The 25,904-nt window shown below is 44.5% G+C and overlaps 1 protein-coding gene and 1 long non-coding RNA gene across 8 annotated transcripts in view; one reads left to right on the top strand and one right to left on the bottom strand.

The window, feature by feature from the left end:
* Window positions 1-25,904, top strand: part of TNR (tenascin R) — a 284,069-nt gene that overhangs the window by 168,355 nt on the left and 89,810 nt on the right. The gene's annotated exons all lie outside the window — the stretch shown is intronic.
* Window positions 12,663-25,904, bottom strand: part of LOC141992205 (uncharacterized) — a 68,208-nt gene continuing 54,966 nt past the window's right edge. Inside the window, exon 3 of the long non-coding RNA XR_012640552.1 lies at window positions 12,663-12,717. This is a non-coding gene — a long non-coding RNA (uncharacterized LOC141992205). The remainder of the gene's footprint in view (window positions 12,718-25,904) is intronic.

Genomic DNA, 25,904 nt, shown 5'->3' with positions numbered 1-25,904 from the left:
GGTCCCTCACTGGCCTCCCTTCCAATATTACCTTCTGTTTGGAGATCTAATTTGTGTATCCAGCAGCCCCCGGCCCCCTAAAGTTCTCCTGCTGGGGGGTTGCCACGTGGTCAGTTCCATTGTCCTTGCAGGTTTCCAGATGACTGGCCATTTAGCAATGATACGCCCCAGAAAAAAAGTCTCAGGGTCTCCTCTGCTTGACCTGATTTTTCCAACATAACAAACTCCCACCTCTGCTCCTTCCTTTGCAACGTAGCACTGAGCAACTGATGGAACCTGACTCTCCCCCATCAATGAAAAGGGCAGTGCTCCTTTTTAAAATCTGCCCCAGCCCCCACAATGTGTTTATTTTCCTCACACTCCCATCTATTTTTTAAGAACTTTTCCCAGACCAGTTCTCCTTCTCTGCCCAGTTTTAGCTATCATTCTCCAACCACCTTGGAACCTTCTAACCCAGTGTTGCCCAGACCTTCCCAGAACAGTCAAAGGTCCCAGAGCCAATGGCTCAGTTTCACAGATAACAGCACACAAGGAAGTGATGTGGCCAGCATCAGGTCCAACCACCTTTAACCTGATGGATCAGGTTCCCATTTTGCAGCTTGGTGAACTGTAGGAAGCCTTCCAGGTTGAGATCATGTGAGACTTGACCCTCAACCTTCATCATTATAGTCAAGCTCCTTAACAAGTCAGCTGCTGCACCTCATTCCCAGCACAGTGCTGTTGCTCTTGTGTTCTGCTCACAGCAGCAGAAAATTGGCCAGATCCCCAGCTGGTGTAAATTAGTATTAACGTCAACAGAGCTACACTGATTTACTGCAGCTGAGGAGCTGGTCTGATACTTATGACTGCTGGTGCACTCCATGATTAATTCTAATATCTTTGAGCACTACCTATTCAGAGTATTTAAAATACAAGTATATTTAAAAGATGAAGTTCAAAACTATTATTAGAAATGCCTGTCATTCTTTCAGTATCTCTCTAACAGTGAATGGCATGAGAATATCTAGGAGACTAGACCTCCTGCTAAGAAGTCTAGTCATACATTAGAATAATGATAATACTTTGTACTTACACAGAGCCTTCCATCAGAGGACCTCAGAGTGCTTTACAAATGTTAATGAATTAAGCCTCATAACTCGGCTTGGAAAGATTTGATTTTTAATGGATAAATGTTGGCAAACCTTGATTTCACTGTACACACACAAACCAATGAAAACATATTTCCATCAATAATCATCAAAGTTTACAGATAGGCAAAGTGAGAAAAATGCTGCTTGAGAACTTAGAGTCAAAATCCAACAATTTAAGGCTGGTTTCCAGTAGGAACCAACATCGGCATAAGTACATCTCTCAGGGGTGTGGCTTTTTGATGTAGACAGCGCTAGGTTGATGGAAGAATTCCTTCATTAACCTAGCTACCGCCTCTCACGGAGGTGGATTGCCTACAGCGATGGGAAACCCCTCCCATTAACATAGGTAGTGACTACACTGAAGCGCTGCATCACCATAGTGGGCTACACTTTTGAATTAGGCTTGTTTCAAATGCACCAGTGAACAACTGGTTAAAAAACAATATCATTTGCCAGTTTATGGCTATTTACTTTGATATGTGAACTTGACAGCGTGTGTTTTAAGCTTATGGAGCTTTAGCTTTTTGAATCTCAATGTCTACTGTCATTAAATAATTTTCTGGCCTCATCCCATAATTTCATGCAACTGTGAACATTTAAATCAATAAAAAACTGCTTAAAAATAAACATTGATATTATCTGTCACAATTATTTAAAAAATCAAATTCTGTCAAGCCTATTCATAAACCCCCCCAGGGAGGGTCACTGGAGCCAGCCTTTTGTGGCCAGGGTACTGAGAAGCCAATACGGTAAACACCAACACTTTCAAATGTCCCCTCATTTTGGACACCTCCATGTTTGGGTATCCGACTTGAGACATCTAGTGCCCTATTTCCAGAGATGCTCAGCTCCCACAACTCCATTTAAAGTCAATGGGAGCTGCGTTGATCTGTGCCTCTGAAAATCAGGACCTAGGTGCCACTAGTGTCTCATGAGGACAGCAGGTACTAAAGGTAGACATTTTTAGATCAGCAGGTGCAGTTAACTTGCATCCAAGGGGTTTAAAAGAGCTTGCTGAACCATTCATGTTGATTTTTCAATAAGACTTGGAACATTGGGAAAGTTCCAGAACGCTAACCTTGCGCCAATGTTTAAAGAAGGTAAATGGGATGATCCAGGTAATTATATTTCTGTCAGTCTGACATCAATTGCAGGCAAGATAATGGAGCGGCTGATATGAGACTCAATTAATAAAGAATTAAACCAGGGTAATATAATTAATGCCAATCAACATGGGTTTAAGAAAAATAGGTCCTGTCAAACGAACTTGATATTTTTTGTGTGATTACAAGTTTGGTTGATAAAGATAATAGTGTTGATGTAATACACTTTGGCTTGGTACTGCATGACGTTTTGATTAAAAAACTAGAACAATATAAAAGTAAGATGGCACACATTAAAAGATGGCTAACTCAGAGTTCTCAAAATGTAATTGTAAATGGGGAATCATCATTGAGTGGGAGTGTTTCCGGTGGGGTTCTTAGCCCTACATAATTTAACATTTTTATCAATGACCTAGAAGTCAACATAAAATCACGAGTGAAAGTTTGCAGATGACACAATTTGGTGCTAAATCTTGGAGTAGTAAATAATGAAGAGGACAGGTCACTGATACAGAGGTATCTGGATTGCTTGGTAAGCTGGGCACAAGCAAACAATATGTGTTTTAATACAGCTAAATATAAATTTATATATCTAGGAACAAAGCAAGTAGGCCATACTAACAAGACTGGGGGATTCTATCCTGGGAAGCAGTGATGCTGAAAAAGATTTGGGATGCATGGGGTGGATAATCAGCTGAGCATGAGCTCCAAGCGCAACATTGTGGCCAAAAGGGGTAACGTGATCCTTGGATATATGAACAGGGGAATATTGCGTAGACGTAGAGAGGTTACATTATCTCTGTATTTGGCACTGGTGTGACGGCTGCTGAATTACTGGGTCCCATTCTTGTGTCCACAGTTCAAGAAGGATGTTGACAAATTGTAGAGGGTTCAGAGAAGAGCCACAAGAATGATCAAAGGATTAAAAAACCTGCCTTATAGTGATAGACTCGAGGAGCTCAAACTATTTAGCTTAACAAAGCAATAAGGACAGTCAATAAGGACCTACATGGGGAACAGAAATATTTGATAATGGGCTCTTCAATCTAGCAGAGAAAAGTCTAACACTCTCCAGTGTCTGGAAGTTGAAGCTAGACAAATTCAGACTGGAAATAAGGCCTAGATTTTAACAGTAAGAGTAATTAACCACTGGAACAACTTACCAAGGATCATGGTGGATTCTCCATCACTGACCACTTTTAAATCAAGATTGGCTGTTTCTCTAAAAGATCTGCTCTAGGAATTATTTTGGGGTGGTTCTCTGGTCTGCGTAGCACAGGAGGTCAGACTAGCTGGTCACAACGATCCCTTTTGGCCTCAGAATCTGTGACTCATGTGGGACACCCAAACACCAGGTCACTGAAAATCAGTGGACGCTTTTTGGCCTCAGGTATTTACCAACACAGCAAGTTGGGGTCAGAGACAGAAAGAGAGCCCAGGAGTCCCAGTCTCCTGCTGTAACTACCAGAGAATATTTCCTCTAGGTAAATTAATCTAATGCCCCCAGCCCAGAATTTAAAAAAAATACTAGAACTTCCTTACAAAAGCTGAGATTCCCTATGCAGTCTGAGAGACAGATGCCAGCCTGAGTCACCAGAAGATAACAAGGGCAGCTCTCGCTTCGATTGCTGATCTTTTAAAATTATTTTTAAGACACATGTTAAGTTATTATTTTAATCTTCCTGTGTTAACTCCTGTTAAATCCCCAGACAACAGACAGGAGATACAATGACTCCTCAGCTGGGGTCAGGGCTTCATAGACTTCAAAGGAGTTACCCAGATTTACAGATGCTGAAGATCTAGCCCAGCCTGCTTCATTTCAAATAAACAGACAAACAGGCCAGCTTGTGCCCTCATCCCTGCCCTTATATCAACCCAATAATGCCTGGTACTTTGCAGCCATGGGGTGATGTTTGCAATGACTAAAACAATGTGCCTCCTTCCCTGCACCGTGGTTATTGCTCTGACAGCTCCGTGGGAGGCGGCTGTGATGAAAGCAGACAACCCGGAGACAGAGCCTGTCATCCCAATGGACGGCATGAAAAGCAGCGTTTTTATTACAAAGCTCTGCACAACGCATATTAGACAAAAATGCATGTTAAGCTGCTATTGATCTTCCAGCAGATCATGCATTAAAAGAGCGTTCTCTCCCAGGTTCCCTGCATTAAACATAAAAGAGGATGTGATATCAAAGGCACCGTGGTTTCAGTCTTATCTCTCAGACACCAGCAAGACAACCGATTAGAGATGTGTGGGCCAGTGGAGATATGAGAAGGAACCACCGAAACTTCAGCACAGATCTCAAAACTAACCATTTTAGTAGCTCAGATAGAGAGCCCCACCTTTCTTTGTCTCCCTGTTCCTGCTCAACAGGCTGCCTCCATCCCGTAGGTCTGCCAGGTGGCTTCCCGTCTTCATAGCTCAGGTATTCTGTGTTAGGGTGCTTTGAGATCAATGGATGAAAAGGATTCTACGGGTGACATTTACTCCATGCAGAGGACCTGAATAAGGACTGTTGGCCACGTAACACTCACTGAAGCCTACAAAATAGACTCTGCACAGAGGTGAATTTCATCCTATAAGTATTATTGTTATTATATTTTCACCTGTAGATCTAGTACACTTTACAAGGGTGGATAGTGTTAGGCTATCCCCTTTTTCCAGATGGGGAAACTGATGCAGAGAGCAGTGACGTGACTTGTCCAAGATCACCCAGCAGTACAGCTGGTAACTGAATGCTTGGCTACTGATGTCCAGTCCCACTGGGCTCCACTGCCTCAGAAAGGGATCTGTGATGCCCTGGGGATTTCAATTGCAGAGAAAAAAAGAATTGTTCTGAATTAGAACTGCCTGTGCAAAACCACAAGTGTGGGCAATTTGCAGTGCCTCCCACTCCACAAGACTTGCCTACTCCTGCTACTGAGATCAATGAGACGGGAAGTGTAATTTTTTTAATGAAATAATTGGTGGTATTTTTTTCCCCTCCACAGTGCCAAATGGATCACTGCTACTTCGAAACATACATAAGTCTTTCATTTACAGGAAGAAACAACCGGCATTTGTTGCATGCCAGCTCTTCTCTTACCACCCATGATCAGAATGAAGACAACCATATATCCCTGAAAACTATGAATGTCCCTGTACTCAGGGTCTGCCTCAGTGTCCTGTCAGTTTCAGAGCAAGATTTTTGTCCCAGTCTTTATAGACTGTGGCAGGATCAGACAAGATCTATAAAGGAGCTGATGAAACTGATGACAGGCCGGCTGAGCACAGCACGAACGCCTCAAGAAACACCCTCCACCAGGCCTGGCACGTTATCACATAGTTGCATTCACAGGTCAAAATGTTCCAAAGGATCCGCTGATTTCAGATGCTCAGCTTTAGACACCTGAAGGGGACCTGACTTTCAGCAGGCAGGTACTCAGAACATGCTAAAAAATCAGGCCCCTTTAAAGGATCTCAGGTGGGGCAACCGCAGACTGAAGCACCCAAAGGCACTAGGCACTTTTGAAAATCTTGAGCATTGTGCGATAGGGCAGCAGGGTGTTGCTGAGCTGAGGAGGGAGTGGTGAAGTAGGCGGCCATCTCTCTCATCTGTCCATGCAGAGCTCCCTGCTGCCCATCCATAATGTCCCGTCTGTGCCCTTCAGCACCACCCTCTCTTCCCATGAAAGGAGTCCCATGAAAATCTGGTCAGCCTACACAGCTTGATCTGCTAGCATCCCCACGGGGAGCCCCCTATGGATTTCCACCCCCAGGATCCGGTCCCTGGTCACCAGAATTGTACAATGAGTGCAGTTTAAACCAGTATATCGCCAGGTGTTCCAAACCCTCCGGGGGGGGGAGATTTTCACAGGCATTAGTGGCAATTAGCCACCTCCCTCCCTCTGACTTTCAGCGAAAGGCAGCCATCGTGTTACACTGCATGACCAAACGCTGATCACTACTGTAATAGTCAGGGCACACGGGCAGTGTTGGTCAATTTCTGAAGATTTCTGCTATAGCTCATATGTTACCAACTCAGAAAATACCAGAATTTACCCTAATCTCTTAGGACTGTACCATGCTACCACTAAAGTCAAGTGGCGTTTTGTCATGGATTTCAGTGGCAGCGTGCCTAAGCCATTCATCCCTCGCTTTTACATTACTGAACTCCAACAATGACAATGTTTTGCTATTTCCCATTTTCCAGCAATGTGCAATTGCACACACAGTTATATAATTTCTCAGTTCAGCAAACTGCACTTTCGAGGCCAGAGTTTATTATTTATCATTATTTATCTATCCAATGGCTCATAACACAATGTATTTCTTTAGCATAAAAGAAAATACAGGAACTGTTTCCAATTGCTCACTTATAAACTGTTTACTGTCCAGCCCCGTGATGCTGTCCAGAGTTCTTGAGCAAGCGGATGAAAACTTTGCCTAGGAAATACATGGCAAACCAGTATATTGGCTTCCAAATGCCTTCACTCTTTCTTAGTTCCGGGCTCAGTGAAATCATGGTGCATATTTAGCTGTGCTACTTAATGACATACTTACGGTTCAACACAAGTGGATAGTAAGTTCTGCTTCAGATCGACAGCTGGTGTAAATCAGTGTAGCCCCACTGCCCTTGGGGCTTTACTGCAGCTGAGGATCTGATCCTCTCTTGGCAATAAAGCACCATACTTGTTTCTAATTGTTACATAGCGACATAAAATGTGGATGGATTAATGCAGTTTTCCAGTCGCTCTGGGTTATAGGGTGACCAAAGTCTATCAGGCACAAATATCTTTTTTTTTTTTTACCCAGTAGCTCCATCAAAAGCTCTACGCCTGCAATAAAAAATTATTTCAGCACATGCCCTTCAGCATACCTCAATTAAGGTGATTTTAGTTCAAATTCCAAGCTAGAATTTTTCATGTATTTGCAATTGAATAGTTTCTTGGACTCTCTTCAATATACGGAATGGACAGAATCTCAATCATCTGATTCTTACACCTAAGAGAGACCAAACAGTTTTTCAGCTGCAAATCTGTAAGAAATGGTTTGCTTGGAAGGCAGAACTCTACTCCTAGTTCCTTGGAGATTTGGGGACAGATCCTGGCCTGCTCTATGGCTCCTTTGCACCATGAAATAACAAGAACAAAGTATAAAGGTAGCTTTTTAATTTTGCTTTACCATGCTGTTTACAGTCAAAGGAACAGTAAATTGTAGAGGCAGAAAAGCTGCCAATCATGAATGTCCCTAGGTTCACACTATAATAATATCAGCATGAGCTCAGGGAGAAGAGACTGTATGCTGAGCCGTTTATACAAACAAAACAGGAGTTCTTTTAGGTTGCTTTCCCAAATAGCCCATTTTCCTGTAACAAGTATGGCACCAATTTCTTTGCCACAATCAGGTTGTGGTCTGCAGGAGGCAACGAAGGCAGGGAGAATTTCACATGCCCTTTACAGAGACCACCAACTTTCACATGTTTTTAACAAAGAATGCGTCAGATTTGAATGGAGGATCGCAGCCAGAAGGAGAGTGTGGAAGAGAGAAAAGAGGTATACTGTTCTCTCTGGTTACAAAATGGGCAGGCAGGTCGGCACTGTAGTGAATGAGAAATAATGATGCCACCACCTAGGTCTTACATCACGGTAGATCTCAAACCTTTTACAAAGGAGGTCTGTATCATTACCCCCATTGTACAGCAAGGGAAACTGAGACACAGAAAAGGGAAGTGACTTGCCCAAAGTCACCAAACAGGCCAGCGGCAGAACCCAGAATAGAGTCCAGGTCCCAATCCCATGCTCTTATCACTTTTCTTTGGCTTGTCAGGAGTCTGAGATCTGAATTGTTTCCCTCCATCTACTGGCTAACACAGCCTGCGATACTGAGGGTCACCACCCAGGGTGTTCATAAATCCTGAGCTGAGCCATGCCACCATGGAATGGACTGAACTACATTACAGAGGGGAGAATTAAAGACACTGCAAAAGCTTCTTCGGGCTTCTTTAAGCCTTCTTAGAGATGAGACCATCCTAGCTTCCTATGATCTTCTGCACGATCAGTACTCCATGTGTGCCTGCCCTGAACCCCGGGATCATTCGAGTGACGTTGCCATAGTCAGACACAGCCCAAGGCTGCACTTCCCCCGTTCTCCATTCAGTCAGGCTGTCTTGGTGCTATGTATTAACCCCACGGTCTTTCCTAAATGCCTAGCACTACACATGCCCCACGTCGCCTTTTTTCCTTCCAGTCAACAGAACTCCTGCGCCAGTCTCACTGGCTCAGGTAGAACGCCAGATTAACCTATCTGCCACAACACAGCATGTTAACAGCCTGCGTCTTCCCTTCATCGCGCAGGAGCAGGCTCCTGTCATTCACTGTCTGCTAGGAATACAAACAGTATGTGTCAAAATGCACCCGAGTCGGCTGAGTTGGAAAAAAAGCACTTATTACTGCAAACTCTATATACATTATTTATCAAATGAAGTCTCTGCAGCAGGAATACAGTTCATTTTCACTCTCCCCGTCGCTCGCTCTCTCTTTCTCTGTTGTTTCAATAGAAGATGAAAGAACCCATTTATGGAATCTTTGTGGACGTTACATGTGCAGCATCCATGGGTGTGTCTGAGCTAGGAGACGTACCATGGGAAATCTTTGGAATAAGAGCCACTAGCACATCCAGGCCAACCTCCCCTAAAAGCACGGGCAAGATTTAAGCAGGATCTTTAGGATCCATGATCAGAGGCAGCTTAGGGCAGTGAACCAGAGACAAACAGGCAGCAGTGCAGGACACAACTAACTGAGGCCAGCTGGCTACTTGTTAAGGAGATTTGCTGCCTCAGGTGAAAGAAGGACGGATAACTCTGGAGATGAAGGGAGGCATTTTTCTCCAAGAGGAAGCTTGATATTTGAATGGATCCAGGTGTCATTTAGACCTGAATTTCCAAATAAGTGTCAATGCGTGTCTCCTGAAGTCCCTTCCCCATTGTCACTGGTTACAATTTCTTGTACTCACAGAAGCCTCCTTCAATACCAGTCACTCTCCTTCTTGTCCAGTCCCTGCTGCCAGAACTTTTGTCACTACAGATACATAGCGATGAGCCTGCACTAATCCCCTGGCTATGAACAACCTCAAACTTTGGGGGTATTCATAATCTACATCCTAATCTGATGGTGTGAGCCCATCTGAACAGTGAGGGAAGGATGCCTTCGTGCAGGCAGAATAACTTTTGTCCAACACTCAAAGCAAATCTTTTTTGTTCCAACAACCCACAAAGTTTGGCTAAGTTTCCCTTCATCCTTATTATTTTTCACATTTGCTGCTGCTGCTGCTGCACTTCTTGATTCCTGGCAGGGCCAGAAGTGCCAAAATAATGGATATAATTAATGGAGGTAAAGGAAATTGTAATATGAGCACAACCTTAAAAGGATTATAGTTTAATGCCAGTCCCAGGATATACAACTTACCTGGGATAGGCTGGGTAGCATTTGGATAGCAATCAGGCTTTAAATGGTATTAAGGCTACCTGCCACTGTGTAGAGCTGGTTGGCAAAGCCCTAATTCCACCACCCTCCAGGCACAGCATTTCCAGTGCATTCCCCCTCCTTCTCTGACAGAGCAAAAGCCCCTCTGTGGCATCGGACACTTCAAGCACCATGGGAAGAGTGTCACTCTGCACACCATAATATATCCAAGGTAATGCAGATATGGAGTAACATCCTGATTCCTTTGAAATCAATGGGAGTTTTTCCAGTGATTTAAATGGAGCCAGGATTTCACCCCAGATATACACCTGGGAGTTACCGCTGATCAGACCAGCAGTAACTCCCCAGCACACACACATGCACAGAGTAGCACAGCTATCGTGGCTCAGAGCCCATGGTAGAAGTACTCTTGAGGGAGCCGTGCTGTCATGAAATAGGACAAACCATGAAGTGGCGCTTGGGGTCTGATCCAAAGCCCACTGTCATCTACTGGCTTCAGTGGGCTTTAGATCAGGCTCTTGGCCTCTGGAAGCATGCTTCTTCCTGCAGCAGATGTCCTCAGATCTAACGGTTTGGGAGACAGGAAACACTCGCCAGCATTTCTGCAGGGGGATGGTGGAGTATACTCTACCTCCATCCCAGACAGAAGGAAACGCCACAAGAAGATACCTGTGTTGTGGTAGCCAGTACTTGCCCAGTGGAGGGATCTTACGTTTTCCCCCTAGATACCACAGAAACAGACTAAGAATGATCCTACACTGAATAAAAGGGCTATAAAAGGTCATCCCAAGGGCATCACTTAAATTGTGCCAAGATGACTACATTTATGCAACTTTAAATTCCAATATGGTCTAGTATATTTTGCTCCTCCACCAAATAGACACGTTTTAACCACCCCAGCCTTAATAACAGAGCCCCAACCGGTGTCTCCATAATATTTGGAAATGAGAAAGATGATTCAATGCTGAAAAAGCAGCAATCTATTCAATTCTTAGAAACACCCAGCCCCTGTAGGATTAGAACTTTGCAAGGGCAGTAAGCACTTGATCCAGTGGTGTACACAATCTCTTGTTACAAACCTCAATGGAAGCATAGTAAAAATTACAATGGAAAGATTAATAAAAAACAAAGCTAACACAAGTTCTGCAGAGTTCAAACTGCCTGATCCCTGCAGTTACATACTAAAAGTTTATGTGCACACAAATCAACCTTGATGTGTGTTTTGAGAAAAATAAGAATTTTCCCATATGGGGCCTATACAACTTAAGGAACACATATCAGGCCTGATGTTATAATCATATCGGACGGGATTCTCCTCTGCTATAGAAATTCACAGCTGTGTAAAATGAATGCAAAATGCACCCAGTTAGAATTTTCCATTTACACCAGTCAGTGTTTTAAACCCACTGCCCAGGTATAAATGACTACACAAGGTGAACGGCAAGGGAAAATCAGCTCCCTTGACTTCCATTAGCGTTTTGCCTGGGTAAAGACTTCAGGAGGAGGCTAAAAGAACAACAAGGAGTCCAGTGGTACCTTAAAGATGAAAGATTTATTTGTTAGTCTTTAAGGTGCCACCAGGCTCCTTGTTGTTTTTGTGGATACAGACTAACACGGCTACCCCCTGATGCTAAAAAGAACAACGTTTCAATGCTTGGTCCTTTCTGGACAGTTACCCCAGTTTCTTATCCTGTTCCGCAGTAATAGGAATGGAACCCTTTTTATAACTGGCGTGCAGTGCCTCTACTTAGTGTTACATTGACTCAGTATCATAGTGCTTGTGCAGTTAAATGGGGTCTGATCATCACCTACACAGAGAGGCACAATGGGGCTGAAACAGGCTTAAATACTGGACAGTTCTGGCCAGTACACACAAAAGCAGGGAGTGGAACTCCAAGGGGCTTTATCACCTCTCCTCATAATATGGTGGAAGCCTTGCCACAAGAGGATCACACTGATGGGGCTCTGAAGGTCTTCAGGGGGACTGCATAGCTGGTATAATGGAGATGGGAGACAACTGCTCTAGGTGGTATGGGCTCCTCCAAACCAGCTGACTTTCCATTGGCCTTCTAGCCCAATGTGCCTCATTTTATCAAGCCCCACCCATACAACACATCCTGGTCCTCTCTACAACTTAGAGGACAAGAACTCTATGGATTTAGCTTAATTTCTCCAACTTCACATTTTCTGCTGCTTCAGAACTACTGACATGGTTTATTAGATTTGTGTTTTCATGTGATTCTGCATGGAAAGGATTTTGGGGAGGTTTGGGGAGATGGGGGTGGGGAGGATGGAGGTCCCATTGTGTACAATACCTAATTTAAAGACTGTCCTAAATGTGCCTGATCTTTTCATCTCCTTTACGTTCAACATAGAAACTAGCCCTGTTTCCAGTATGTTCAATGCATTTTATACATCATTGCAATTAGAAAAAAAAAATCCAATACATGCAATAGATCTGAGTTGACACAGCATGCGCTGTGCATATGGATAATAGATTACAGTGCTTTGATGGCGTCTGGAAGGCAGCATCCCAAGCTATGTAATTTGCATCTGACAGGAAGCATACTAAGTTAAGTGGAGAGGCCCCAAGGAGGTCTGCATTACCTCCAAGACCCTGAACGTGACAATTATGTATCAGATGCGTGGGCACGAGGCCTTGCTCGCTGCTTTCACCTCAGTTGAATGAGAATGATAAGGGAAAAAATGCAGTGCCCAGTCCAGATTGACAGTGACCAAAAGTCATTATCTCCTGGTGGACACGGGGTAGCCCCTGTGAACTGGGTTTTGATTGTCTCAACCCAGTTCCCAGAGGACAGGTGGGAACCAGGAATCTCAGCACAGACCAAGGTTCAAATGGGCACAGGGAGCGAATACTCCTCTCACCTCTTGGTTCCGGTGGAACAACATTGACAAGGCAGTGTGTGGAGCAGCTTGGATTTCTGCTGACCGTTCTCTTCCTGACATGTTGATGGAGGGCTTTGCTCTGCAGGGCTATCTGTCCAGCATCCTTCACCGGCACTACATTGAACAACAAAATCACAAATTATGGCTATGAGAGGGAGATTATTGTGTTATTGTTTTAGCATGCAAGGAGTGGCAGCGGGGGAAGGAAGGTGAAATGCCATGTTAAAGCTCTCAATGGCAATGGAGTCACACAATGCCACAGGCAGGTACCAATCTGTATTTGGTGCATATACACACAGTAATAGAATGACACTGGCCATGGACTCAAGTCCTTGTGTTTAGTTTTCATCAAGCCTTATGGCACAGGGTTAACGCATCAACTCTTGTTGCACTTCCCTTTAAAAAAGTCAACAAGTTCCTGCCTGGAGAGGTTGATGGGCACAGAAGGGGCTGGTGGAAGAGTTTGAGGAGGTAAGGGTGATGACTAGCCAGCTGAGTCTGTGGGCATGGAGTCAGTCACAGTAGAGAAGCACTGGATGGAGTAGATGGCAGAACTGAAGGACAAGAGTGACTCTGTACCAGAGGAAGCCCACATGAGGCATTCAATGGCCAGGGAGCAGCAGCGGAAGCAGATGTTGTGAGTGAGCCAAGGTTGAGAGTTGGTGGGATAAGTGACGGGATAGCGGTGAGGGGTGCTGCAGGGGGGTGAATCTTCTCTTTGACTCTGTGGAGAAGAGAATGGGGCGGAGAGAGCAATGAGGAGGAGATTAAGAGATGCAGCGACGTTGAGGACACTGATGGACAAGAGGTTGTGGGAGGGTTGAGTGGAGGTTCAGGTGGGTGGTGCTACAGGAAATGAGGTGATACTCAGGGACAGAGAACTGTGCTGTGATGTGATCAGAGGATAAGCTGTGCTTTGTGAGGTGAGGTTGACGGAGTGGCCATAACACGCACACAGCCACATCAGACAGTGGTTCCCTACCGACTGCTGACATCAGAACCCCTATCAGGAACTGGTAGGTCACACTCAGAAACAGGACATTTCAGGGGTGAGAAAAGCAGATCCACTGAGCACTTCACCCTCTTGAGACCAGAGATCTCGTCCTCTTGCGTTGGACACTATATGACGTGCTAACCCAAGAGGTTTTGAGAGAGCTCCTTGCTGGATTCCTCTCCCCAGCTCAAAGCCCTCAAGTGTTGATCCTCAGAAAGGAGATCCTATGAACGATCTCCCCGATGCTGGGGTTTAGCTGCTAGTACAGTGTCATGGGGCAGTCAGTTTGGGCTTTACTGCTGAAAGCCATTAGGACAGCCAAATCAGACAAGTCTGAGGAAGATGACAATTAAAAGGCCATTTGTTTTAGCGAACTAAGCAGCAGTTAACAATGTTCTCTGCCACGGGGCAGAATATCACGGATATTCTCTTTCTTTATCGCAAAGAGAGAACCGGATTGGGAGGCCATTGTTGTTCTTGGCAGCAGGCCCCTTTTGGGCACCCTGCCACCCACCATAGAGATCAAATAGGCTGGCACCTATCACTGGAATTAAATATACAATTGTTTTATTGTAACATCAGACCTCCATGGGTTCCAGTATTTAGAACCTTTTTGAGTCTCTTGTTGTGAAGCTGAAAGTGAAAAGGGTGAGGGTAAGAAGGCTGATCAAGGGTTATGATATCAGCCTGGAACTCAGTGCCCTTCTCGGCCACAGACTTCCTGGGCAATCTTGGGCAAGTCACTTAGCCTCTGTGTGCCTCAGTTTCCCATCTGTATTGTGGTGATAATAGCACTGCCTTACCTCACAGGGGTGTTATGAGGGCAAATATATAAAAGATTGCAAGGTGCTCAGATGCTATGCTAATGGGTGCCATATAAGTGCCATAGACAGCGAGCTCCAGATATTACACAAGACCTCTAGATCTGTCCTCAAAGGTCAGACCATTTTGCAAGGCCTCTTCAGGTTCTACCTTCACTTGCATAGAAGCTACATGGTAATTACATGTGTCTGTATTTGACTAGGTCATATTACCCTCAAATTAATTACCATGAACACCATGCCCCCTGGTGAGGACAAAAATAAAACCGTATTTATTTTTGTACTTACATTTTACTTGCCATGTAATTAAATAATCGAGTGCTACCACATAATTAAAGGGGATTTACAGAGAGTGTTTATGCCCTGTGATTTAACAGAATTATTATTAATTCTTCCTTTATGACTTCAGAGTATTGTTGACTAAGCTACACTTGGTTAAACACAGGAACAGAGGATTTGCCATACCAGATCATGCCATAGGTCCATCAAAACTGCGATCCTAGCTCCAGCACTGGCCAGTAGCCAACACTTCTGTCTTCAGATATGTGGATTGCAAAGGTTTAATCTGATAATTAAGGGAGCTCCTGTCACTGAAGTATTGATGCTCCCAGAATATTAGAGAGACAAGGTAGGTGAGGTAATATCTTTTATTGGACCATAAAAGATATTACCTCACTCACCTTGTCTCTCTAGGGGAGCTTAAGCACTTTTGAAAAACTCACTTCAACAGGTTACGATCGCATCATGAATTCGCAGGAGCTAACCTGCTGATCTTATTCCCATTGGATCAAAGCGCCGATGATAAGAGGTTATATGCTGTTGCAACCAATGTTGTAGCCCGCCCGTGTATTTAATTCATTAGTAGCCCTGAGTAAAGTAGTATAATGGTTTTCATGGGATTTCTTATAAAAATTATCACTATTTTCTTCTGGCCAGTGGTGCAGCTGAAAGTTGATTTTTTTTAATGACATTTCAGATGGGGTGGTTATTTTATTGCTTGGAAACACACACACACAGGTTTGCTTGAAATTTTGTGCTGACAAAATTTTGGACAGGAGTAACACAGGCACCTACATCCAACATTCAGGCAACACCAAGAGCCTCAAAACTACTACTTAGGCTGCTGCCCAGCGTCCCTAGGCACTCAAATTTCCACTGTTAAAGTCTGCTAGACATCTACATTTCTGCCAGTGAGTATGCACACAACCACCTGGGTCTAGGCACCCAGCCACCTGTCTCATGCTTAAGCCCTATGGGATCCTCAACCTAGGCATTCCCCCACCTATCTCACCTGCCGGGGCCCAATACAAAAGGTGTGCTCAGAGCCATAACCCAAGTCCTTTTTTGGAGCTAGCCCATAGTAATCATCTCCGTGACCTCCAAGACCTCTGTGACAGACTCGCAGGCTTAATCACTAGTGAACGTTTTTGCCCACTATGCATTAAGCGAGAGAGGCACACATGAGCCGTCTATGATTGGATATTGGCCACAGGATGCAGAGAGTAGAACATTCAGCAGCAAACACAGGCCATGGGAGAACGAAAAAATAAACTCCAAGAATGCACAACTGCAACTTTTCCACAAGAGCGGCGGTAGCTGATAAGCAGGCATTGCCTCCTGGCCAGCCCCTGTGGCGTACTCAAAGCATTACTGATTCTCATGACTTGTACATGGCACACAGACTGTTAAAGGAGCAATGCCGACAATTCAATAAAAGTATCATGGAGCAAAGGCAGTTGCTCCTTGGCTACAGATGGAATTTCCATCATGAGCCCAATTTTACCTGAGCCTCCTAAAATCCACCCAAAAATGCCATATAGGCCTCACAACGGGTAGGTGGGACGTGAGGCCAAGATGGGATTTTTCTGCAAAGTTTGAAGTGGATCGGACATGGGGTTCCTGATTATGACACCCTAAAATCTGAGCTGCTCACTAGATTCCAGGAAGTATTTTTCCCCTACAAGCCCCTCCCTGCAGAGAAAAACGCAGAAGGATGAGAAGTATAACTTTGCTTTTCCAACTCCCCTGGCTGATGTGGCATCCAAAGTCTAATTGCATTAGTTCCCAAATTTGGAACATGGCTATTGAACATCTGCCCTAGAAAACCTAGTATAAGATGGGCAGTTGGACTCCTCACAGTACATGAAACGAAGCATGTTTGTAAGGATTTGCAGGATCAGGGCCTAAACAGACAGTGCCATATTAGAGACTGAGGCAACGAGAAAATAAGTGACTTGGCCTAGGTCACACAGGGAATCTGTGGCAGAGCTGGGAAACATATTCAGCTCTCCTGTCGTAAACACAAGTACATCCTTCCTTTCCAGCCCTTCGCATATCAGGAACAGACCTCAAAATGTAACCAGGGAGGAGTATCAATGGAGGACAAAGGAGAATTTTTTTCCTCTAAAGGCCTGAGAGGGGGCAACAATCTCTGGAGCTCATCCCCTGTTGCAGATATCAGGAGGCCCACAGAGAGGAGGGGAATGCCCCCCAATCTAGCTCCTGCTCCCACCCAGCCTCTCCTCTAAGATCCATAGGAAAGGAACCCTTTTCCTTCAGAGAAATGGCACAAAGAGCAGGAGCTGTCCATATCTTCCTCTCTGGGCATGGTGGGGTTTCCATCAGGTGTAGGACCAGCAAAACTGGCTCCAATATTACCTCTCCAGCAGCCTCCCGGCATGTAGGCAATTCCCAGCTGATAGACAACCCCTTGGGGACAGCAGCCAGCTGGCAGAGCGTAGAGCACCCTAGGGGTGGTTCCAAACTGTATCAGGTCTGTGGTCAGCATAAAACCAGCCAGAGAATCATGGAGGCAAAACAGGCCACTCTCGCAGGAGTGCCTAGGTGAGCTGACTGGAGAATCCAGGCTGTTATTTTTTTTGGATGCCGAAATGAAATATTACTACCTATATTTTCCAAAAGCGACTCAGTTTTTGGGGCACCAACTTGAAATGCCTTAAAGGGGCCTTTCTTCCAGAGGGTGGGTGCCGAGCACTTTCTGAAAACAAGGCCCCTTTAAACTGCCTCAAGATGGGCACCCAAAATCACTCGTCATGGCCAACGTGTTCATGGAGGCTCTGTGAATGCACAGGCAAGTGCTTTTGATTTTGCACTGACCATTTCACGCAGCTCTGTGAATAAATCAGGAGTCAGAGCTAGGTAGGAGAGCTCTCGTGGAGCTGGTTAAGCTGATATTTCAATTTCTGTTTCACCTTTTCTTTGTCACAAAAGTGATTTAGTTTATGGATGTGCCAGACTAAGTACTTTGTGATTCTGCAATACACAACACAGAGGAAAATGAAACCCTTTTGCAATGCAGACAGACAGTTAGGAGTGTAGGGCAAGTCTGGAGAATTCCTTCCCGACCATTGTGGAAATAGACATATGCCCTGAAACATGGTATAACCCTTAGTTCAATATGTTGGGAGGCTGTGTTGGCTAGCCGCAATCCTAGCCCCTCGCCTTCTCCTAGGCCTTAGCCTTGAAAGCAAGCCTTTCAGTGCTCAGCCATCAGAGTCACCTCTAATGCAAAGAGTGGGCATGTATTTATCAGGGCACAGGGGTGGGTGTAAGAATACAAAAGGTTGCTTCACTTTTTACTGACACTGAGTATGTAGGTCTGGCTCTGCACCCTGTAGAAGGGGCACTGTCGCCTCCCGAGCACCCCCCATGTGACTGACTGTGGCTCTAGTAGGTTACCTGGGTTTAGGAGCTTCTTCTCTGAAAACTCCTGGCAAGAGCAGATAGGGAACAGGCCAACCCACTCCAGTGGGTTCCAGCTTAGGGCCTTTGTTTGGAACAGCCAGAACCAGTCCTTCTCAGCCCCGTGCTGTTCCCTGAGCTACTGACTATCTCTGTAGTCTTCTCCAGCCTCCTGCCCTGCTTCTCCCTCTTTAGAGGGACAGTTTGTCTGGCAGCTTCTCACCAGTCTGCTGGAAGCATCTGTCCATCCACCCACCTCCCTCTCTGCACCCTTTCTCCTCAGGAGTTCCCCCTCTAAACTAAGCTCCTTAACTTTTTATCATGCCCAGGTACTTCCTTGCCTAATTAGCTGCCTCCCAGTTACTCAGTGAGTTAATTACTCCCAGGCGAACCTGAGCTGCCTCGTTCCCCCTTGTGGAGCCTGTCAGAGGTAGGGGCTCAGCCCCTGGGCCCTTCAGAGGGCCAGCTGCTGTCTGACACACCCACAACTGGGACTGGGTTTTCAGAAGAACTCACTTCCCACTAGGCACCTAAATAAGAGCCAGATTTGAAAAGCAGCCAGCACCTCCCATTGGGACACTTGTGCTCAGAGTGCTCAGCCTCCACTCTGGCCTCTTATTTATGAACTTACCTGGGTGCTGAACTCTTATGAAATGAGGCTAATCTTGCAAAGGGTGGAGCACCCACATCCCACACAGCAGGAGTTGCACTTGCTCAGCCCATGCCTGGATCGGGCCCTAGATGATGAGGGCAGCCTGGTTTTCAGACCCTGGTGCCTAATGAACAGCACCAAATTCTGTGTTCAAGCGCTCAGATCAGAATTTAAATGTCTAGATTAGACTGTGAGCTACTTGGGGCAGGGCCCATCTTTTGGTTCTGTTTTTGTACAGTGCTAAGCACAGCGGGCTCCTGGTTTATAACCAGGGCTACCAGGCACTACTGCAATACAAATAAATAATAATAATAAAACTGGTATGTCAGGGACTAAGTGCTGACCTGAGTGTCCAGTGCATTACTGCATGCACTAAATAACGTGTCCACATCTGAAAATCAGAAACACAGTGAATAAATTTAACCCTCTATGTGCAATTTTCCAACAGAAAATCAAGCAGGCAGCTTTCAATCTGCATGGGAAAATGTAGCCTTTAATTAAATGGGAAGTTAATTAATTTATATTTATTCAGTCTGTAGATGTACATATAGGAAGGCAGGAAAACCACAAGTTATTAATTGTAGAGCTGCTAAAATGCCAGGATGGATTTGGATTACAAGCAGCACCATTGCAAAGATCAAAAGGCAATATCCCACAGGAGGCAAATTTATACATAAGAATACGGCAGCACTTCTTTGGGCCTCACACAGGAACACGCTTTAGACAGCGATCCGACAAACCATTTTGAATATCACTGTAAGAAGATTTGAAGTCAAACATGCAGGAGTCGTGCTTTACCTGTTAAGGTGCAAATGAAATTATATCACCCAGAACCTTTGTATTAAGCCACTGGCTTCTTTCCTATGGGAGCTTATAGAGGCTATTGATGTATGCTGTGAAAATTCAATAAAAAGGGAATATATAATGAAAGACAGATGTAATGTAGAGCTGCAATCACAATGACATACATGAATTATTAAGCCTGGAGAATTTACAGTCAGTTCAGGGACTTATAGATTTCTCCCTCCCTATATAGTTAGAGCACGCTGTTAAAAGCAGCGAAGTAGTTCATCCTTAAATATGCATGTAGTCAGCAGATATGAAAATCATGAACCATCTAAAGGCTGTTTGGTAGCCTGTGAGAAATGCCTTGCTGGTCTCAGTCCAGTCCCCTTGGTATAAGATAGGTGGCTGAGTCACAAAAAACACCTTTTCCAGGTATTGATCCTCAGAGATAGTGGCCCATTTGAAGTCAATGGGAGTTGTTGGAACTCAGCAGCTCTGAGGATCTGGCCCACAGTTAAGCACCATTATGAAGAGACAGTAGGCCCAATCTGCCATTACCTTGATCCTCTCACAAATCAGAATGGTTGTCCTTTACACCCACTTCCCTTGGACAGTTATAAATGCCAGCACAAGATGCAGGGCAAGTGAGCCTCAGGCCCCATGAGACACTCCATAGTTCAGCTCCCATTATAAGCCCAATTTTTAGCTCCACCTATAACTATAGCTAGCAAAGTGGATTTGGTCTGAAAATTACCAAGTTTCTCTGTACGCAAAGATGATTTTTTCATCAAAGTCTTAAGGCTCTTTTTGTGTTATGGGTTATGAAAAAATTACCCTGACTTGACACGTTTACTTGTGTCCAATCTCACTAACACAAAAGTGCTTGCTATTACTCCTGTAAATTTCCCATAGCATTAAAGTTCCATAAAAACTCTCACACAGACTGTAGTTTAAAAAGAAAAGGGCTTGTAATAAGCAAAGTCATTAACAACTGCTGTATATTTGTATACACTGTATACATTGTAGTGCATAAGCAACTAGCCTGTAGGTTCTTCTGGGCATGGATGGTATTTACCTGTATGTATGTACACACAGCACCTAGCATAATGGGACCCAATCCTGCCTCGGGTCTCTAGGTGCTGACGGTAATAGAAATATTAAACAATTATAGTAATGGCCCTCTGCTGGGCTAGTGACAACTTATGAGAGAACAGATTTTCCCACTGTGACCTTGTTGAATGGACTTCAGTCTATAGGACATATTACATTTTTATATCTACTCAGCTGAGTCGTATCCCCAGCTAGGGTAAATTGCATTGAAGTCCATGGAGTTACACCAATTTACACCAACAGAGGATCTGGCCCAGCTTTTTCAAAAATGTCTGAAGTCGTGTTTGTTCTGACGGGGTAGGTGACAGCTGTATGGGGCAGAGTTAAGGTTGGTTTTGAAATATGTATACTTCATACATTTATTTAAGAGCTTGTACGAAGTGGGAGCATATTTAAACGTTTCCCTTTCTTCCCATACATATTAATTTCCTTACCTTTAATTGCTTAGGGAGTTTCAATGATACATATACCTTGTAGCAGCCTTAATTTAAAGTGAGCAAAGGTTTTTGACTGGTGCAGACAGACCTAGACCTGACAGGGCTAGAGACACTGAACTCTCCTCTAATTGCCTGAGATGTTCCTTCTGGGTCACTTTGGATGTGCAGTGACAGGACAATGTGGGTGGTGGAAGGATTACAGTCATACAGCTCATACTATAGCTGCTCTCTGGATAAAAAGGGGATTCTTATCTGCAGGGCTTTCAGTCTGTCTCATTTCGCCAGCTCTATATTCACTTTAGATTCATATACAATTTATATGTGATTCAAAACATCCCTCTGGATGTGATAGCAAAAATTCCTACACTCAGCCAAAGGGAGCTCTTTTATTTAGGAGTGATTTAGAGACACTGAATACAGAGCGCTGTAGTTGGTATATGTATAACAGCCTTCCAGTGTATACCTTAGAAAGACAAGTGGGTGAGGTCATATCTTTAATTGGACCACTACCTGTTGGTGAAAGAGACAAGCTTTCAAGCTACACTCTCTTTCACCAACAGAATCTCATCCAATAAAAGATACGACTTCACCCAACTTGTCTGTCTAATATCCTGGGACCAACACAGCTAAAACAATACTGCAAAAAACAAAGGAAGTATATACCTTAGGCTGCTAAATTACTTTTATTAGTGCATGTCAAGGCTGATTCCCCATTCTGGCACTTCGAGTGCAGAAGGTGGGGGCCCGCAAGGTCTCTAAAAATTAATACTGGCCACTCCAGGCTTGTATTAAACTCCCAAGGTTACAGCTTTTCTCTGACCTTGGATTGATAGATGCTGCCGCCACCCCCCAAGAGCAAAAACCCCTTTGAGAACCCAGGAATACACACTTGGGAATTCCTTCCTGTGGGGTACCCTCAAGCCCCTTCACCCACCCTCTGGGGAAGAGCTGAGAAAGAAAACAAAGGAAATCAGCTGTTGTCACCAGCTAATTAAACAACATATATACAAACCTCTTAGGACACAAAATCCAATCCTGTTCTTAAAAAAGGTAAATTTTATTTAAAACAAAAAAGGAAGAAAATACATTTGAAAACTTAGGCTATTGCTAGATTTAAAAAACCCACTTACAATAATTAAGCATCAAGAATAACCATCGTGAGGTCCAACTTAAAGGTTACAAGCAAAACAAAAGCATTTGGAGTTAGCACAGAGGAGTCCAGAAGCCATAAAGAAATAAACAGAATTAAACCTAATCGCACCTTCCAAGACATTTCCTGATCTACTTACATATCTGGGGTTTCAAATGAGTAGTTTCTAGATATGATTTTTCATACCTGGCCCAAGCTTTTTACAGCATTGCTGCTCTGTCTCCTCTCTCCAGAGAGCAACAGACAGACAGACAAAGGGGGAGTCTTGTTTCAATTTTAAAAAGTTCTAGCCTTCCCATTGGCTCTTTTGGCCAGTTGCCCACTCACTTCTTTTAACCCTTTACAGGTAGAGTAATTAGAGAACAGCTACTAAGAGGGATTTTACAGCTAACTGCCTGGCTGGGTCCATAAAAGGGAGGTCCCCCCCGCCTTCATTTATCACAGTGCATATAATTTAATCTTTAGAAAAATGATGCTATAAAATAAGTGCTCAATAGATCTATGGGTTGCTGGCGGGAATGTTCACAGAAATATATAATGGGTGAATATGTGGCTGTCTTCACAAGCCATTGCACACCTATTACAGCTTTTCAAAAGAAAGCCCATTTTTTACTCACAGAAACATGTGCATACTTTACACAGACTGTCTGAAAAAGTGACTGCTCATATATATTCTCTTTCACTCACTCACACACACACACACACACACACACCGTTTTAAGTTTAGCACTTAACATCTCAGTTTCCTGACTAGAAAGACAACTCATAACTATTGGCACCTGGTTCTGGTACCTGTGCCCCGCCCACCCAAATATTTTTGCACATCTCCATTGAGACTTTTGTTTCCTTTTCATGTCTTGGTTGGTAATTTTCAGGCTCATTCTAGCAGCAGTGACTACAATGAGGCAGGTTGTTCGCAGGTGCTAACACAAAACTCTGCCAATATATCTCACTCATGACCTGCGCCACCTCCCCGCTATTCCACCTGCGCATCTCCACACACACTTCTCCCAGTGTCCTTCTGTCCTAGTCTGCCGCACTCTTTGCTATTCCAGTCTTCTGTTTTCACACAGTTCTACCAATGCACCTCCATTTTTACCAGAAATAACTTCCCTGTTATTGAGCCCACCTCCAGCCTGGCCCTTGTTCCTCAGACCAATCTGAGCACTCCTCTCACATGAATAACCCGTGGCCTGTGTGGCTAACAGTCACTTCTGTGGTGTAAATCCACTGCCAGTCCTTCGTAAGTTAAACTGATAGACTAGCCTTGCTCTGATTTATTGGCCTATTTTATGCCTCTTGGTCCCTAATGTTTCACAAACCAAGCTGAGTCTGCAAAGCAGATTTTAAAAAAAAAAGGCAGAAAGGTGTAAAGAAGCAAGGCAGGTTTAAATTTAGTGTCCCACACACCTCACATGCTTTCTCTAGGGCTTCCACTTCAGAGAGATTAAATGCACTGGCTCATCGGTGAATCAGGAAAATACCACAGGAAGCCAAGGGAATCCACCTTCAAAGCCAGGGATGAGAATTGCCCCTGTAAATCCACATGCATCTGGCACAAGGACCATTTGGTATGGCAAAGGGACAGCCGCTTGAGAAAGAGGCCTCATTTTTCACTTTCTTTCACAAGCTGCTTTTACAGGGCTGCATATTTTACTCCTTCCCACTCAATCCTCCCTTACTCCCTTAGCTCTGAGTAGTAGGGAATGTGCTCTCCTTCCTTCCCAAAGCCCATAATTCCACAAGGAAGAATAGGATCAGACACATTCTGCCTCAGGCACTGGGAGTCTCTCAGTGAATGCGTGTGTGCTGTCAAGGTTCCTTCCCCACTCTGAACTCTAGGATACAGATGTGGGGACTTGCGTGAAAGACCCCCTAAGCTTATTCTTACCAGCTTAGGTTAAAAACTTCCTCAAGGTACAAACTTTGCCTTGTCCTTGAACCCTATGCTGCCACCACCAAGCATGTTAAAGAACAGGGAAAGAGCCCACTTGGAGATGTCTTCCCCCCAAAATATCCCCCCAAGCCCTACACCCCCTTTCCTGGGGAAGGCTTGATAAAAATCCTCACCAATTTGCATAGGTGAACACAGACCCAAACCCTTGCATCTTAAGAACAATGAAGAAGCAATCAGGATCTTAAAAGAAGAATTTTATTTAAAGAAAAAGTAAAAGAATCACCTCTGTAAAATCAGGATGGTAAATACCTTACAGGGTAATCAGATTCAAAACATAGAGAATCCCTCTAGGCAAAACCTTAAGTTACAAAAAGACACAAAAACAGGAATATACATTCCATTGAGCACAACCTATTTTACCAGCCATTTAACAAAAGGAAATCTAACGCATTTCTAGCTAGACTACTTACTAATTTAACAGAAGTTCTGAAGAGCATTCCTGATCTGTTCCGGGCAAAAGCATCACACAGACAGAGAGAACCCTTTGTTTTCCCCCCCCCCTCCAGCTTTCAAAGTATCTTGTCTCCTCATTGGTCATTTTGGTCAGGTACCAGCGAGGTTATCTTAGCTTCTTAACCCTTTACAGGTGAAAGGGTTTTGCCCCTGGCCAGGAGGGATTTTATAGTTCTGTATACAGAAAGGTGGTTATCCTTCCCTTTATATTTATGACAGGTGCGTTTAGAGAGGCAGAGCTCTTAGCTGATGGCAGGGTCTTTGGAGCTTGTTAGGGCATGAACGTTTAGGTGCTGCAATGGCTGTAAAGGAGTGAGGGCTGAGGGGGTGCTGGCAATCCACTAGGGAGAGCTGTATAGTGATATCGTGGGGTGATGAGGTATTCCTGAGGAAGGAGTGAGGACTAGAGAGTGCCAGGAACATTGGGGAGAATCATGGTCTAAGTGGGAGGTGATGGGATCCGCAAATAGGCCAGGTGTGCTTAAAGCATCTAAATATCCAACTACAAAACTTTTCCAGGCCCACCACTCACCCTGCAGAATGCACAGGTCATGACCAATGGAATCCATCATCCAGATGTTTGATGCCACAGAGTGAGACACCGCTCAGTGGGGCAGGGAATAACAGGAAGCCAGCGCTGGGCGAATGCACAGGGAAAACACCATTTAAAACAGAGGGACAATCACCCAACTCCTGATGCCATGATCACCCCCTCCCTGCTAGCTGGTCCCATGAACACAAGGTCATCCTTATCCCAGTGATACCCCAGGGAGGGCTTGACCACATTTAGAATCAAAACCATCCCATGTTGCCCAGGGAACCCTAAACCCTGTAAACATAGCAACCAGGCCTTCTCCTGCATGGCATCCACAGATCTACTTGGCATCTCGGCCTCACGTAGGCCTTTCGTAAGCAACTGAAACATTGAGATGGGAAACCCCAGCTCAACCGGTAGCAACTCTTCTCATATGGCTTCATCCTTGGGCTAGGGGCCCATGGCGAGTCACATCCTCTCAGTACGTGCAACCTAGGCCTACCTGGCAGGCCGCCTACTAGCAGGATTAGTGCCTGTGTCTAGCAGGCTGGTGAACCATCTCTTGGCTTTAGGAAAGTAAACTTTCCTCTGGGGCTTAATTAACAAGCTATGTACATCTGTACAAACCCAGAGCACTGTCATAATGCTCTGGCTTATGAAATAGGGTGATGGAGTGGTAGTCAGGAGACAGAGGATCCGCTGGG

The sequence above is a fragment of the Natator depressus genome, chromosome 8, assembly GCF_965152275.1.
Source record: "Natator depressus isolate rNatDep1 chromosome 8, rNatDep2.hap1, whole genome shotgun sequence".
Classification (NCBI taxonomy): domain Eukaryota; kingdom Metazoa; phylum Chordata; order Testudines; family Cheloniidae; genus Natator; species Natator depressus.
Note: the sequence above shows the minus strand (reverse complement) of the source record. Positions and strands in the feature narration are given on the sequence as shown.